This window comes from Copadichromis virginalis, linkage group LG5 (assembly GCF_057382275.1).
Source record: "Copadichromis virginalis isolate Kocher_CV1m ecotype Utaka linkage group LG5, C_Virginalis_male_GT1.1, whole genome shotgun sequence".
Lineage (NCBI taxonomy): Eukaryota > Metazoa > Chordata > Actinopteri > Cichliformes > Cichlidae > Copadichromis > Copadichromis virginalis.
In genome coordinates, this window is record NC_140622.1 from 1,349,906 (window position 1) to 1,364,297 (window position 14,392).

Below are 14,392 nucleotides of genomic sequence, written 5' to 3' on the forward strand. Positions count from 1 at the left end.
ACAATCCAGGATTCTTGCATAAAAGATGTTGGCTCCTCTTGGCTGGGTGGAGAGTTAAATTAACCATTTTCCATGGACACGTTAAGCTCAAGAGGAATTCAAATTCAAATTCAAATTCAAATTCAAATTTTATTTGTCACGTACACAGTCATACACAGTACGATATGTAGTGAAATGCTTGGACAACTGCTCGTGACCTAAAGAAAACAAAAAAGGAAAAGGCTATGAATAAGATAGGAAATAAATATGAAAAATTAAAAAGGGTAAATTTAACTAGGAAGGAATAAAATATAAATTAAGGTTAAAAAGGTAGAAAGACAAGAAAAGAATAAACAAACATGGCAAAATCCAAGGGTTTTTGATAAAAACATTTTTTAGCAAACACACAGGACCTGCCAGACTCTGTGGCTGCACCCTGGTGGCCAAGTTGAGTTCCCAGTTTTATCCTTTAAAAATGTAGCTTTCAAATAATTTCAGTTTCACTTCTCACCAGTCAGTTTCAGTTCTACAATTCAGTTTTTTGGGAGTACTTAAATCACGCTGCTGTTATTGTGTATATATTTATTTATATTTCTTCATACATTCTTATATAGTTCTATATTGTGTATTTTGTTGTACAGTTATTTTATTTTCAACTTTAATTTATATATTTTATCTTATTCTTTCCCAGTTAAGTTTACCCTTCATTCTAATTTGTGTTGTACAGTTATTTCCTTTTTAACCTTAATTTATATTTTATTCCTTCCTAGTTAAATTTACCCTTTTTAATTTTTCATATTTATTTCCCTTTTTAATTTTTCATATTTATTTCCTATCTTATTCATAGCTTACACTAACTATTCTATCCATCCATCCGCTTCCGCTTATCCTTTTCAGGGTCGCGGGGGGCGCTGGAGCCTATCCCAGCTGTCATAGGGCGAAAGGCGGGGTACACCCTGGACAGGTCGCCAGTCTGTCGCAGGGACAACACACAAGGACAGACAACCATTCACACTCACATTCACTCGCACATTCACACCTAGTGACAATTTGGATTTTCCAATTAACCTATCCCCACAAGCTGCATGTCTTTGGACGGTGGGAGGAAGCCGGAGTACCCGGAGGGAACCCACGCAAACACGGGGAGAACATGCAAACTCCACACAGAAAGACCCCGGCCTGATGGTGGAATTGAACTCAGGACCTTCTTGCTGTGAGGCAACAGTGCTAACCACCGTGCCACCGTGCTATGACTAACTATTCACTTTAGCTAAAGTTATTAAGTTAGCTAAAGAGTTGGGATGCTGTGTTAGACATAAATAAACCTAAAATACAATGGTTTGGACATACATTTGCACATTTCCCTACTGTAGAGATCTCTGCAAGCATACGGGAGAGGGTACAAGATGAACACTTTGGAATTCTACTAGAAACAGTCGATCATATTTGTTTGTCAAAGCTGAATCCAGGGCAAACTACGCTAAATTAGCGTTTTTAGCTAACAGCTACAATAAGCATAAAAGTTACTGTACGGCTATCATTTGTTAACATGACGCTTGTTCTTATACTTGTAATACATTTATTACCAACCTGAGAGTTTATCCGCTGGTCATTTGACATGACGAATGACTTCTGAGGTGTTAATCCAGCTCAAGATGCTGTAGATTCCCGTCAGTAATGCTTTCGGTCCTCTGATAAAACGGAGTCCTATAAATCTGCACTCAATTACTCTGGAACTGGAACCGGATGTAAGTCCCAAAAAACAGGTTTTTTTGTGTCCTGTCTGGCACTGTAGCAATCATAATTATTGTCTGAAGGCCAAGAAAAATGCCCAACAGATTTACTTTCCCAAGTGGGCCTTTTGCTATACTGGTCCACTTGATTGTCATAGTTTATTTGATCTTTATTAGTTATTTTTATTCTAAGTTATTGTAATCAGGCCAGATTGGACTCGGGGACGGGAAAGAAAAACAAGAAGAAAAGTTCAGAAGAAAGTTAACAGAAGGAGAAGGAAAGAAAAAGGAGAAAAGACAATGAAAATCTGCTTCATCACCTTTTTTTTTTTCCTGGATCACCTGTTGAGAAAAAAATAAAACAAGCAGAAGAAGACGAGAGCAATAGAATAAACAACATCACGATGATCTATGGGAATATAACAGTAAATACTAAATATTAAACATTATCGTGCAGCACGTAAGATCGACAGCGCACAGTGTGCTTTGAGGTAGGAGCCAAAAAGGGTGTAGTTTGTGGGTGTGATCACCTGTGTGTACACCTGTGAGCATGGACGCACTTGTTTTTAAAAGGTTCCTTCATGTAATGATCTGCTAGAGGGTGTGGGGGGGCCACAGCCCCGTCCTCCAGGGCATGAAGCAGGTATGGAGGAGATCAAAACTCCAGACATCCAGAGGCCCCCAGAACACAAGAGACCAAGGAAGACCAACAGAGGGGCAGCCGCGCCACTGTCCCAGAAAGAGCTGAGGAGAGTCCCAGATGAGGGCTCACTCAGCAGCCGCAGAGCAGAAGCCGGGGGGGGTTGCAGTGACGTGCCCGGGAGCTCCGCCGGCAGCCAGCTGTGCCAGAGTGACCGAGCCCGAGGCCGAGGGCACCCCACACCCGAAGTGGCCCAAGCGAGCCCCAGGCTCCAGGCCCCGATAAGCAGTCACCAGGAGTGAGCCGGTGGGTACCTGGACACCCATCCCTGGACACAAAGAACCACCAACGCACCGATGTCTGAGGGCGTCTGCCACTGGCAGGGGGAGTGGTGGTAGGGGGAGATAGGCCTCCATACCTTGGAGGGCCTGAGATGTCCCCAGAGAGGTGGCGCCTGATACCCGACCTGACATATAGACACAGACATACAGGCACACACAGATACAAACATCCATTCCCACCCTCATGCTCTCATATGCACTTACTCCACACTCACACAGCAGCAGGGAGGCCCCACACTCCAGACCCCAGTCGGACGGCCAACTCCTCCTCCTGCCCCCCCGCTCCAGCAGGCCGCAGAGAACGGGGGTGTGAAGACTCCAAACCTCCCTCCGCCCGCTCATTGTAGTGTTGATGCATGCGTGTTCTAAGGTGCATTTAAAACCCAGGAGGGCATGGAGCTACCTGCCAGAGAGCAGCAGGTAAGCGCATAGTCCCTCCTGCTAGCCCTCAATGTCTACGTGTATTTAACATTGAGAGGTGGGCAACGACGCCAGGGGTGAGGTGTACACCCTGATGGTCTTTTGGAGTCCGTGTAGCGTGCCCACCCCCAAGATCCTATATGTATGTGTAATGAGAGTGTGAGTAATGTGAATGTCTAAGTTGTGGGATAAAATTGAGGCACAGGCAGCCAGAGGTGGACAAGGGGGGGGGCTCCCCTTCACCCAGGTGACACACCCTTACTCCAAGGCCCTGCATGTGTGGGTGGTTGTGGCGGAGCGGGAAGAGGGAGGCAGCTGGAGATGGGGAGGGAAGAAAGGGAGGGGCAAGCGGCCCCTCCCTGGGGCCAGCTCCCCCGCTGACACCAGTAGGCACCCCCATACTCCGCGACCCGCCAGGGAAAGGGGGCCCAGGCCCATCCGGACCGGGGCCCAGTACAGCAGCGCCTCCCGGCCCCACAGAGCCCTGGGCAGCCCACCCGACCCCACCACAGAGAAAACTGCACCCACCCCACCATCCACTCATCTTCCAGACTACATAAGACAATAGACGCCCAGGCTGAGATCTTCCTCCACCTCTCCTGTATCTCCCCCTCCTGCAGGGTGAGTTCCTGAAGAGAGGAGAGCTCTTGCAAGATGTCGCAACCTCCCCTACCAGTCGAAGAGCCCCCCAGGTGGCTCGATGCACTGGCGGCACCCTGCGCCAGGGCTGAGCCCCCATACACCCACCCGCCCACAACCCCAGCAACACACCAACCAGGACCCAAGGCCCCGAGGCCCAGCCAGGGCCCCATCCTGGAGACGGAGCACCCCCACAACCCCACGCCTGTCCCGGACCCTGAGAAGTAAAATCTTTCCTTCCCCTCACCTCTACCAGAGGTCTGGGAGCTTGAGGATCCGGTACAGTATCTTTGCTGTTCCTAGGACTGCGCTCTTCTGGACAGAGATCCCTGCCCCGAGTGTGCCGATTACCATGGGGACCACTGTTGTTTTCATCCTCTACATCTTCTCAAGCTTCTCTGTCCCTCCTCCCTTGGTGTTTTCTTTTCTTTTTTTTAAATTTAGTTTTTATTGACATTTTATTGACAGTCACTGTACAGTATCATGTGCACCAGCTTCAATAATTTGTTACATCCACCTACATGTTTTTTAACAGAAAGTACATAAATACAAAAGAAAGGAAGAAGAAACAAACATGAACACTTGGGGAGCAAGATTTAATTACCAGTAATATACATGATATATTATTTAAGGTTAGCGAAGTCAAAATCAGGCCTGTGTGTTATTATAATGTCCATTCATTTCTTCCAACATGATACACACAGGTCCCTCTTGTAATTCACATTCTTTGTCATTTTCTCCATCCTGTAAATGTCCACTGCGACGTCCATCCACATGTTCAAAATTGGACTCCCAAAGTCAAATAACTTCCAAATATCTCTTGTCTTGCTACATTTATTCCCTTCCAATAAGTTTAAATAACATGACAGACCTAGAAAATATGATAATGATTTGCATTTGTGTTTCCACAATTTCTCCAGCAAACAGGAGGGCTACCTTCAAAGTGAGAGTTTTGGTAAGGTGTAAATTAATATCTTATCAGGCTTTTCCAACCACGTTCCCTCCACCTTTTTGAGCTGCTACATTTCCATTGGTATGTCTATATTGTTGTCCACTCTTCCTCCGTCTTATCTATTCCTCCCTCCATTTCTCATTTTTTGTTCATGTATAGCATGTATAGTTCATGTGCAGCGTTCGATACTGTTGACCATAATATCCTATTAGAGCGATTAGAACATGCTGTAGGTATTACAGGTACTGTGCTGCAGTGGTTTGTATCATATCTATCTAATAGACTCCAGTTTGTGCATGTAAATGGAGAGTCCTCTTCACACACTGAGGTTAATTATGGAGTTCCACAGGGTTCAGTGCTAGGACCAATTCTGTTTACATTATACATGCTTCCCTTAGGCAGCATCATTAGAAGACATAGCATACATTTACACTGCTATGCTGATGACACCCAGCTCTATCTGTCCATGAAGCCAGATAACACACACCAATGAGTTAAACTGCAGGAATGTCTTAAAGACATAAAGACCTGGATGGCCGCTAACTTTCTGCTTCTTAATTCAGATCAAACTGAGGTTATTGTACTCGGCCCTGAAAAGATTAGAAATATGGTATCTAACCAGATTCTTACTCTGGATGGCATTACCTTGGCCTCAAGTAACGCTGTGAGGAACCTTGGAGTCATTTTTGACCAGGACATGTCCTTCAACGCACATATTAAACAAATATGTAAGACTGCATTCTTCCATTTGTGCAACATCTCTAAAGTTAGAAATATCCTGTCTCAGAGTGACGCTGAAAAACTAGTTGATGCATTTATTACTTCCAGGCTGGACGACTGTAATTCATTATTATCAGGATGTCCAAAAAACTCGCTGAAAAGCCTTCAGCTAATCCAAAATGCTGCAGCAAGAGTCCTGACAGGGACTAGAAAGAGAGAGCAGATTTCTCCTGTTTTGGCTTCCCTTCATTGGCTTCCTGTTAAATCCAGAATTGAATTCAAAATCCTGCTCCTCACATACAAGGTCTTAAATAATCAGGCCCCATCTTATCTTAATGACCTTGTAGTACCATATCAACCTATTAGAGCACTTCGCTCTCGCTCTGCAGGCCTACTTGTTGTTCCTAGAGTATTTAAAAGTAGAATGGGAGGCAGAGCCTTCAGTTTTCAGGCCCCTCTTCTGTGGAACCAGCTTCCAGTTTGGATTCAGGAGACAGACACTATCTCTACTTTCAAGATTAGGCTTCAAACTTTCCTTTTTGCTGAAGCATATAGTTAGGGCTGGACCAGGTGACCCTGAATCCTCCCTTAGTTATGCTGCGATAGACGTTGGCTGCCGGGGATTCCCATGATGCACTGGGTGTTTCCTTTCCAGTCACCTTTCTCACTCACTATGTGTTAACAGACCTCTCTGCATTGAATCATATCTGTTATTAACCTCTGTCTCTCTTCCACAGCATGTCTTAATCCTGTCTTCCTTCTCTCACCTCAGCCGGTTGCAGCAGATGGCCCCGCCCCTCCCTGAGCCTGGTTCTGCCGGAGGTTTCTTCCTGTTGAAAGAGAGTTTTTCCTTCCCACTGTCACCAAAGTGCTGCTCATAGGGGGTCATATGATTGTTGGGTTTTTCTATGTATCTATGAAGCGCCTTGAGGCGACTTATGTTGTGATTTGGCGCTATATAAATAAAATTGAATTGAATTGAATTGAATTATAGGGTCGAGTTTGGTTTCATGTTTATAAGCCCTCTATACAGATCAGAGATAATGCTTCTATCTTTGAGCTGTATGCCCTTTTAAATAGGTCTAACAGCTGTTTGCTTAATTCAGCCTTAAATTTGATCGTTTTTACTGACAAAATGCCTCATCTGTAGGTATCTATAAAAATCCCGTGTTTCTAATGAATATTTTTCTTTTCAAAACTGAGTAGTGTACCTTACATAAAACCCCTTAAACCTTTATTTTTCCTATCTTTGACTCTAGTGTCCAATTTATTTGGAGCAAAATGTGTATCGCATGCACACCACTTAAGATTGTGTAACCTCCGTGCGGATCTGTGATATTTTGCTCGGCTAAAAGTTATCAAGGCTGACGAAAGCTTGGTTTTGCATTTGCTGGATATTGATCTGAAAACTCTTTTCTTGCTCCGTCACGACTGACTTTTTAGCTAACGTAAGCTAAAGTGGCAGTGTCTGGTTTTGTTTTTGACGCTGTCGCCGGTACGAGATTCCGGAATGGCACCACTTACCTCAACATCCAGCTGTGAAAGCTGCATCAACCTGAGCCAAAAAGTGATCGAGCTGGAACAAAGGATATCCACGCTATACCAAATCCAGGGGGCTGAATGCGAACTTGACACGATCCTCCTTGGCAAAGCTCAAACCACCGCTACTAGCGCTGAGCTAGCCGACACAGTGCACCATCCAGCTGCTGTGTCCCAAGATCCCACCAACAGTCAACACAGGCTCTCAACTTGCGTCGCTGGTGCTTCTGCCAAGGACGAGAACTCCTGGTTTCAGCTAGGGGCCAGACCCAAGGCTCTGGTCAGCTCCACTCCACTCCAACCAGCGCCATGGACCATGGTTGAGACGCGTGGTGGCTGCAGAGGGGGCAGGAGGATCCGTCTCTCGCACCCTCACCCCTCCGGTGCGGTAGTATTGGAGAATAAATTCAATGTCCTGGATCCTGTGGACTTTCCTCCTCTGACCGCTAGCCCTCGCCATCCCGCTGTGTCGCTGAGGTCTGCGCCATCTCCACCACTACGCCCCCGGAGCCGCGGCGGGCAACCCGACGCTGTGGTGCAAACTCACCGCGGAGAGCTGTGCTTTACCCCGGCTCCTCGGAGAAGAGGACCCACAGCGCGGCTACCTGGGAGTCACTCACGCAGTCCGGCTGGCGCATCTCCATCTGAACACCCCCGGTGTCACGGCGCGGGCGTCTCAGATGGCCAACAGCCCTCGGTGGCACCTCCTCTCTCCACGCTGGTCCTCGGGGATTCCATCGTCAGGAACGTGCGGATGAGGGGGGCGCTCACACTGTCGTTCCCGGGAGCCACTGTTGTTGACATAGTGGACAGAATTCCCAACATTCTGGCATCCCACCCACAGGTTAACCGGCTCATCATCCACATCGGCACCAATGACATCCCCAAACAGCAATCTGAGCTGCTGAAGTTGGACTTCCTCCAACTCTTCAGCCTCCTTGGTCAGTTGCAGGTGAGTGCTTTTATCTCTGGGCCCACCCCCACCTGTGGCAGATGGATAGGCCGTTTCAGCCGGCTGCTCAGCCTTAACACCTGGCTTTCCTCCGCCTGTGTCTCCCACGGTGTGGGTTTTATTAACAACTTTGATGCCTTCTGGGAGAGGAGGCATCTTTTTGGGGCAGACGGGCTCCACCTCAACGCCTGGGGACGCCGTTTGCTGTCCGCCAATTTGGCATTTGGCGTACAGCACTCCCGCACACCACCCTGTCACTACCCCAAACTGACATTACCTGCAGATCTGTCTGCCACTGACTGATGTTCCCCTGGTCCCAGCTCCTATATTTGTTCCACTTTTAACAGTAATACACAAAACTCTGGACTCGGACCTCTCTCTCCCACAGTCAACACAATACCCGTCATAATCACAAACAGAGAGCAACAGAATTATCATAAATCCAGTAACTCCAAAAACATTAATAACCTCCGGCCTCTTCAAAAATATCAACATCCATTCAACTCTATTGTCAATAATCCACCAGTCTCAATCAGTATGGCACTTTTAAATGTACGCTCTCTGTCGAACAAGTCTTTTATTATTAATGATTTAATTTTAGATAATAAACTTGACTGTTTATTTTTAACTGAAACATGGCTGGGCTCGGATGCACCAGTTGTTCTCACTGAGGCCTCCCCACCAAATTTTAATTTCTCTTTTTCTATTAGAAGTGGTAAGAGAGGTGGTGGGACTGCATCTTTAGCCAACAACACACTCACCACCAAACAAATTTTATTTGATCATTTTACCACTTTTGAATTCCATGCTATTGTTTTCAGCAGCCCTCCAGTTTTATCTGTCACAGTTTACAGACCACCTAAAGACAGCGCTGCTTTTATCAAGGAATTCTCTGAATTTTTAACAAACATACATTCAAAATATAATATGATAATTTTAACCGGTGATTTTAACCTGCACATAGATAATCCTTCTGATCCTGCAGCAAAAGAATTCTTAAACATTCTTCACTGTTTGGATTTTATCCAGCACGTCACGCAGCCGACTCACAACAGAGGACACACTCTGGACCTGGTCATCACCCATGGGCTGTCCACCAGCGTGTCCTCTGTTGTTGACTTGGCTGTCTCTGACCACTACTGTGTGTTTTTTAACATCACTGGTTTTATTCAGCGGAAGACCTCGGTGCGAACTGTGAGGAGGCGCTATCTAACCTCTGAAGTGGCTGCAAATTTTACCAGGGTTTTAGACGAATGCCCCCCTGTGATTTTACCTGCACCCTGCGATTTGATTTTTAATCATTTCAACAGCAAACTGAAGAAAAGCCTTGACTCCGTTGCTCCACTCACCACCAAAAAGATTAACGTAAAACATGCATCACCCTGGAGAAACGAAGAAGTCAAAAAACTCAAAAGAAATTGCAGGGCAGCAGAAAGGAGATGGAGGAAAAATAAAAATACTATCAACCATCAAATATTTTCCGAGCAACTTAAAATGTACAATAATACATTAAGGAAGTCAAGAAATTCATACTTCGCCAAAATAATCAGTATTAACAAAAATAATCCCAAGGTCCTCTTTTCCACCATAGATCATTTATTTAACCCTGATTTTAAAAGCTCCCAAAGAACCCCACAGACTCGCTCTGTGAGCAGTTTGCAGACCACTTCAGGGGAAAGATCAGCGCCATCAGATCTGATATTTTATCTAATCGCAATATGATTGTAAACACATCTGAGGGCTCGATTGTACCTGAGGAGACACTGGACAGCTTTGTCCTGGTTAATGCTGAGAACCTTCAGAAGGTTTTCTCCACAGTGAGACCCACCACATGTCTTTTAGATCCAATCCCTTCTTCACTCTTTAAAACACTTTATGGATTTTTTGAGGCTGAGCTTTTATACATGATGAACTGCTCTCTTCAGTTGGGTGTCTTCCCTGCTGCCTTTAAAACGGCGGTGGTGAGACCCCTTCTGAAGAAGAGCAATTTGGATTGTAATGATTTTAATAACTACAGACCTGTATCCAACTTACCATTTTTACTCAGATTACTGATTTTCTCAATGATAGACAGATCCTGGAGATATTCCAGTCTGGATTTAGGGTGAACCACAGCACAGAGACGGCTCTCCTAAAGGTTTTAAATGATCTTAGATGTAACTGGGACGCCCAAAAGCTCTCAGTCCTGGTGCTGCTGGATCTAAGCGCAGCCTTTGATACAGTAGACCACGCTATTCTTTTAAACAGACTAAAACACATGGTGGGCCTCTCTGGTGCTGTACACAACTGGTTCACTTCCTGTCTCTCTGACAGAACTTTTATGGTGAGTATGGATACATGCTCCTCTAAGATCCATAAAATGATATGTGGTGTGCCTCAAGGGTCGGTTCTAGGCCCTGTACTATTTAATTTGTATATGCTCCCTCTCGGCGGTGTCATCAGGAGGCATGGAGTGAACTTCCACAGTTACGCTGATGACACTCAGCTGTACATCTCCTTGTCTCCTGATGACACCAGACCAATGGATGCCCTTTTTAACTGTATCTTAGATATACGATCTTGGATGGCAGAAAACTTTTTACAGCTTAACCAGGACAAAACTGAAGTTTTAATCGTTGGTCCTGAGGCTCAGAGAGAGAAACTCTTGTCTAAATTAGAGGCATTTTCACTATGTCCTTCGCTACAAGTGAAAAACCTGGGTGTTATTTTTGACTCTGAGCTTGGTTTTATCCCACATGTTAAACATGTAACTAAAATTGGATTTTATCATCTAAAAAATATAGCCAGAGTCCGCCCTATTCTCTCTCGGGCCAACACGGAGATGCTGATGCATGCTTTTATTACCAGTCGCATTGATTACTGTAATGCCCTGCTCTCTGGTCTTCCTAAGAAGAATATTTCAACTTTACAACTCTTGCAAAACTCGGCAGCTCGTGTGCTGACGAAGACCAGAGGGCGGGCCCACATTACACCGGTTTTAGAATCGCTGCACTGGCTCCCCGTGTGTTTCAGGATCGATTTTAAAGTTCTTTTATTGGTTTTTAAATGTCTTAATGGTCTTGGGCCTTCTTATCTCTCAGATCTGCTTTTACCATACGAACCCTCGCGGACCCTGAGGTCCTCTGGTGCTGGCCTTTTAATTGTCCCTAAAGTCAGGACACATACTCACGGAGAGGCAGCTTTTCAGTGGTATGGTCCTCGTCTGTGGAACAGCCTGCCGGAGGAGCTCAGGGCCGCAGAGAACGTACATGTTTTTAAGAACAGGCTCAAGACCCACCTTTTTAATTTAGCTTTTACTTAGCGTTTATTTATTTTTTATGCTTATTTATTCTATCCTGTTATTCTATTATTAATTTAGGCTTTACCTAATATTTATTGATTTTATTCTTATTCATTTTTTAATCTTCTTACTCTATTTATATTTATATTTATATTGTATCCTGTTCTTATTTATTTTATCATTTTACCCTGTATATATCGTATTGCGTCATATCTCCAGTGTTTCCTCGGAGGGCGCTCTCTGCACCGGGGCTGTTATTGACCGTGGCTGCTGGGTCTCTGGGGTCCTCTCAGCCTGGTTGGGGGGCTCCTTGGCCTCCCTCCTGCTGTGTGCCCAGCCCGGAGGCTGCGGTCTGTGACCGGCTCCCGGTGCAGACGGCTCTCTGTTATAATGTTTCCTCACTTGGCTCATGCGAGCCCAGCCCAATTTTTACTCTTTAAGTGTGTGTATGTGTGTGTGGGTGGGGGTGGGGGGATATATGTGTATTGAGAGTGTGGGGAGTGAGTTGGAGGGTGGGGTGGGCTGCTTTTAACTATGTAAAGCACTTTGTGCTACATTTTTTCTGTATGAAAAGTGCTTTATAAATAAAGATTGATTGATTGATTGAAGATTTGTTATATCTTCTTCTAGTTTATACTCTTTCATTACTATTTTCCAAATTCTAAAAGTCAGCTTGATCCATGGATTTTAATAGTTTTATAAGGTCTTGCAGGCTACTGTCTTCTATAACAGCTTGTATCAGAATGGAGGTCAGGCCCTCCTCAATGCCTTTCCACTGAGCATCATATGGCTGTGTCCCAATTCAGGGTCTGCACGCTTGAAGTATGCATTTCAAGTGCGGTTACGTCACCGCCACGGGACGACAGCTGTCCCAATTCGAAGGGTACTCCAAATGCGCCGTCGATTTCCCCAAATATCAAGCGTGGTCCGGTGCACGCTTCGTGGTCCCATATATCCCACAATTCATAGCACGGCGGTGGGTGTGGATAATTTTGCCTCAAAATACGGCAGAAGGGAGCGGCCGAAGAGTTTTTTTTTTTCCAAACTTTATTGAACTTATAAAGCGAACAGTCAGTCATTCCAGTTCAGTTTGTACAGTAGACATACACGGCAAATAAGAGTAACAATATACAGTACAGTGAAATAAGAAGGATAAATAAATAAAGGATAAAAAAGAAAAAAAAAGGGGGGAATGTGACAGACTTCATAACAACTTTGTACTTGTTGTGACAGCTCATTCGTTAAACATTTCTGAATGAATTTCAATCAATGATAAACCTTTTTTATTGGAAGTTAATTTAAGAGAGTTTAAGTAATATTCAATTTCAATCGAAAACAAATTAAATGATGGGGTTGAGTTTTGAAATTTACATTTATGTATGTGGAATTTCCCTAATAAGATGGAGCGGCCGAAGAGTGAACTGTCAAAAGTACTGAATATGACGTCACTTATTTATGTGCGAATGTGTAATAATTAAAGTCAGTCATATATCCACAAACACAACAAGCTGAAAGTCAGTGATATATATATATATATATATATATTAGGGGTGCAACGATATTCGTATCGATATTGAACCGTTCGATACAGTGCTTTCGGTTCGGTACGCATATGTATCAAACAATACAATTTTTTTCAATTTTTTTTTTTTTTTGTGTCCCGTTTGGATCTATAGCCATCAGAATTGTTGTCTTGAGGCCAAGAAAGATGCCAAGAGGATTTATTTTAAGTGGATCATCATATTGGTCCATTTGATTGACCTTTATTATAATTATGAATTTATTTTATTTTCAGTTGCAAACGGGACAGACATGACTGTGGGATAGGACAGGGGGAAAGAATGAAAGAAAGAGGGGGAGAGAAAGAAAGAAAACCAAAGGGGAGAAAAAAAAAAGAACAATACAAAATTTGTAATTTATTTTATCAACTTTCCTTCTGACGATGCTGTCTGTGTTGAGCGCTCAGTGAATCTGCATTTGACTACTCCGCCTAGGCTCGAGAGTGCAGCCTAGGCGGAGTAGTCGAACGCAGATTCACTGAGCACTCAACACAGACAGGATGGTCAGAAGGAAGAGCGCAGGGCAAGCTAGTGAGACAGAAGTGGACCTCCCCACCCTCATTCAGATCTGGCGTTTGGAATTATTTTGGTTTTCATGTGACGTATGACCCTGAAGGTAAGCGAGTCATGGACTAAAGTAAAACAGTATGTTGGATGTGCCATGCAATGCTCAATTACATGGGTGGGAGCTAGTGTGTTAGCGCAGTTAGCTCATTAACGTGTTGGCCGTCTAGCCCCTCTGTATAGGGTAGCTCGTTAACGGAGATTTGCCGTGTTGTGGCGTTAAGGTTATTTCAACGAGATTAACCTGAAAGCACTAGTGGGAACACAACGAATATGACTGCACATTTACGCCGACATCATCCTAGTGCAAAGACAAAAACAACAAGCATGCTACAAACTTTAGCCGAGTCATTTAGACAGCTGTTAGCACAGGATTCTCCTTATGGAGACCTGATATGTTTAATATGCTGCTGAGAATATAGCCCAGAAGAAGCGGATAGTATAGCTTTTATTTTGGAAAGAGACATTTCTCTGTAATAAACTCTCTTTTCCAAAGATGAGTGATTCCTCAATCAGATACAGAGCTCGCAATATCGCTAGCCCGATGTCCCGGGGCTATCTCTCCCCTGCCTGTCGGGCTATTGTAGGAAGGAAAAATATATGTCAATGCTTTTGCATTCTTTCAGAAATGTAGCTGGGTAATTATGTCATTGGGTGAGCCACTGTCAATATGTGACATATTGAAATCGTGTTTGAATTTGCGCTTGTTTTTTTGCTTTCACTTTGCAATCGCGCGAACTGTGTATAGAGAGCGACAGCACTGATCTGTGAGTGATGATAATTTGTGCACCAATTCCTCTGACATCGTCTTATTAATTGTTAGCTTACTATGCAAACATGACAAGTGAAATCTCCCGCAGCTTAAACATGTGAGAGGTTGATCGCGCAGAGAATCGCTGAGCTTATGTGAGTCCGTGTGTAAAAGCAGCAGGATATATATTTCACTACGATGACCTGGATGATTGAGAACCTTCACAGACAGATATATATTTTAGTTCTGCTGAGCCAAATAAGACAGGTCAGGGTGAAGAAGTGACAGCCAAAGAAAAGCTTACCACAAAACGGAGAAGTTAT